At 40.1% G+C, this 3724-nt stretch overlaps 1 pseudogene; it reads left to right on the top strand.

The window, feature by feature from the left end:
- Window positions 1-502: 502 nt before the first annotated feature.
- Window positions 503-2518, top strand: LOC121039028 (tigger transposable element-derived protein 1-like; annotated as a pseudogene).
- The last annotated feature ends 1206 nt before the right edge of the window (window positions 2519-3724 follow it).

The following is a 3724-nucleotide window of genomic DNA, read 5'->3' on the forward strand; positions in this document are numbered from 1 at the left end:
GCAAACGCTGTCTGTGAGCTGAGTCCCTCTCTGGGACTTGCTTTTGGCTAAAGATAGCCATAAACCCAAGATAACACCCCCTTCCCGGAAAAAGCCCATATCCACAGACTGGTTAAATTGAGATTACTGGCATACCTCCTTTTACTGCACTTGGCTTTATCGCACTTTCCAGATAGTGTGTTTTTTTACATATTGAAGGTTTTGGCAACCCTGCATCAAGGAAGTCGATCGATGCCATTTTTCCAACGGCATTCTGTTCACCTCATGCCTGTGTGCCATATTTTGATAATTCTCACAATATTTCAAAGTTTTTGTCACCTGTGATCAGTGATCTTTGATGTTACTATTGTAATTGTTTTAGGGCATTGTGAATCATACCCACATAAGACAGCAAACTTAATTGATAAAAGTGTGTGTTCTGACTGCTCCACCAACCGGCCATTCCCCCATGTCTTTCCTCCGGGCCTCCCTATTCCCTGAGACACAGATTGAAACTAGGCCAACTAATAACCCTACCATGGCCTCTAAGTGTTCAAGTGAAGGGAAGAGTTGCACGTCTCTCACTTTCAATCCAAAGCTAGAAATGATTAAGCTCGGTGAGGAAGGCATGTTGAAAGCCCAGAGATGCCAAAAGCCAGGCCTCTTGCACCAAACTATTAGCCAAGTTGTGAATGCAAAGGAAAAGTTCTTGATAAAAAAGCAAAACAGACTTATTGCTGATACGGAGAAAGTTTCAGTGGTTTGGATAGAAGATCAAACTGCCACAACATTCAACATTCCCTTAAGCCAAAGCCTAATCCAGAGCCAGGCCCTGACTCTCTTCAAGTCTACAGAATCTAAGAAAGGTGAGGAGAAGAAAAGTTGGAAGCTAGCAGAGGCTGGTTCATGAGATTTAAGGAAAGAAGCCATCTCCATAACATAAAAGTGCAAGGTGAAGCAGCAGGTGCTTATGGAGAAGCTGCAGCAAATTATCCAGAAAATCTGGCTAAGATCATTAATGAAGGTAGTTACCCTAAACAACAGATTTCCAATGTAGATGAAGCAGCTTTATATTAGAACAAGATGTCATCCAGGACTTTCATAGCTACAGAGGAGAAGCCAATGCCTAGCTTCAAAAAACTCTTTTGTTAGGGACTAATGCAGCTGGTGACTTACGTTGAAGCTAATTCTCATTGACCATTTCCAAAATCCTAGGACCCTTAAGAATTATACTAAATCTGGGGCACCTGGGTGGGGCAGTCGGTTGAACACCTGACTCTTGGTTCAGCCTCAGGTCATGATCTGATGGTTTGTGAGTGCCAGCCCCATGTCAGACTCTGCATTGACGGTGCAAAGCCTGCTTGGGACTCTCTGTCTCTCTCTGCCCCTCCCCAACTCACGCATGCTCACGCGCTCTCTCTCTCTCTCTCTCTCTCTCTCTCCCTCTCTCTCTCTCTCTTTCTCTCTAAAAATAAGCACTGAGAAAAAGAATTATACTATACCTACTTTGCCTGTGCTTTATCAATGGAAAACAAAGCCTGGATGTCAGCACATTTGTTTGCAACACAGTTCACTGAATTTTTTAAGCTCACTGTTGAGATATGCTCAGATAAAAAGATTCCTTTCAAAATATTACTGCTCACTGATAATGCACCCGATCACCCAGCAGATCTGATGGAGACATACAAGATTAATGTTGTTTTCATGCCTGCTAATACAACATTCATTCTGCAGCCCATCGTTCAAGGGCTGATTTTGACTTTCAAGTCTTATTATTTAAAAATTACATTGCATAAGGCTATAGCTGCTACAGATAGTGATTCCTGTGAGGGATCTGGGCAAAGTAAACTGAAAACCTTCTGGAAAGGATTCACCATTCTAGATGCCATTAAGAACATTTTTGATCTATGAGACGAGGTCAAAATAACATGAACAAGAGTTTGGAAGAAGTTAATTCCAACCCTTATAGATGACTTTGATGGGTTCAGGACTTCAGTAGATGCAATAACCGAGGATGAACTGAGAATAGCCAGAGAACTAGAATTAGAAGTGGAGCCTGTGGATGGCACTGAATTGCTGCAATCTCCTGATAAAAGTTTAATGGAAGAGGATTGCTTCTTATGGATGGGCAAAGAAAGTGGTTTCTTGATGGCATCTACTCCTGGTGAAGACGCAATGAAGATTGTGGAAATGACAACAAAGGATTTAGAATATTCCATCAATTTAGCTGATAAGCAGTGGCAGGATTATGAGAGGATTGACTCCCAATTCTGAAAGACATTCTACTGTGGGTAAAATGCTATCAAACAGCATCACATGCTACAGAGAAATAATATGTGAAAGAAATTTGTTAATTGATGGGGAAAACTTCATTGTCTCCTTTTAAGAAATTGCTAAAGTCACCCAGCCTTTAGTAACCACCACCTTGATCAGTCAGCAACCATGAACATCCAGGCAAGACCTTATACCAGCAAAAAGACTACTACTCTCTGAATGCTCAGATGATCGTTATCATTTTTTAACAATTAAGTATTTTTAAATTAAGGTGTGTACATTGTTCGTTTTAGACATAATGCTATTGCACACTTAATACACTACCGTATAGTGTAAATCTAACTTGTGTGTGCACTGGGAAACAAAAAAAATCATTTGACTTGCTCTGTTGCAATAGTGGTCTTTACTGTGGTCGTCTGGAAGCGAACCTGCAGTATCTCTGAGGTGTGCTTGTATAAAGGTCTAGTCCCTTTGCCCTTCAGAGGATTTAAATATGATGACATGGACATGTTTTAAATAATTATGAAAAATATTAGAAATAATTTAGGTTAATTGAGAAAAAATGCCAGTCAGATTGTTGCATCCACACGACTCCTGAAACAGAATGCTACAGGCACCAGTGACAGTCACAACAAAGTTTATTGCAATGAGAGGTAAGGCAAACCGATGGATCGGGACCTACACTCTTGACTAGAGTGCGGTCTTGAACAGCCGGGGTACAGAGTATTTATAGCCAACCATGTCTTATTATCACCTGGGAACAGAACAAAGGAATAGTTCCCAGGTGGCAACAGTTCAAACAGACCCTTGCTCCAATCCAATCAAACACTAATCCATCCCTTGATTGATAGGATAAGGCTGTTATCTCTTAACCTATAGTGTTAAAACAAAACTGTTATTTCTTAAGGCTACAGGTTAGCCCTACACTACAATTTAACCCTTACAAGATATCACTGAAAACAGATATCACTCACTCTATAAAATGGCATGTTATCAAAATTGCATGCCGTCCAGAACCTCTTCAACTTGTGAGATGTGTTTTTTTTCTTTTTGAGGTGGTTTTTGTTTGTTTGTTTTATTTTTGTTTTTGTTTTCATCAGAGACCTCTTAAAGGAACAAAGGTACTGTAACATTTTGAATATGAAACTCCAAAATGGAATTTCCAGTTTTGTTTATGTGAATGTGAGGCATTCTTTCTTAAATGTAATGAAAACAAAATGTATAAAAGCCTAAATCTTGCCTTCTAAAGAATGAATACCAATGCCAATGATCCCACGTCAGTTATCACTAGGCTGCTGTGTAAGGGCTGATATTTAGAGGCAAGAAAGTAAAAGTCAAAGGGACAGAACATCTTGTGCATGATACCTGCATTCGTCTCTCGGTGCTGTTTGAGAATCAGCTGGTAACTTCCAAGCTCTGCCTTAAATAGAAAATATCAGTCTTCTGTCAGTTCTGCTTAACAACAAGGGAA

This window comes from Herpailurus yagouaroundi, unplaced genomic scaffold (assembly GCF_014898765.1).
Source record: "Herpailurus yagouaroundi ecotype Mexico unplaced genomic scaffold, PumYag 166, whole genome shotgun sequence".
NCBI lineage: Eukaryota > Metazoa > Chordata > Mammalia > Carnivora > Felidae > Herpailurus > Herpailurus yagouaroundi.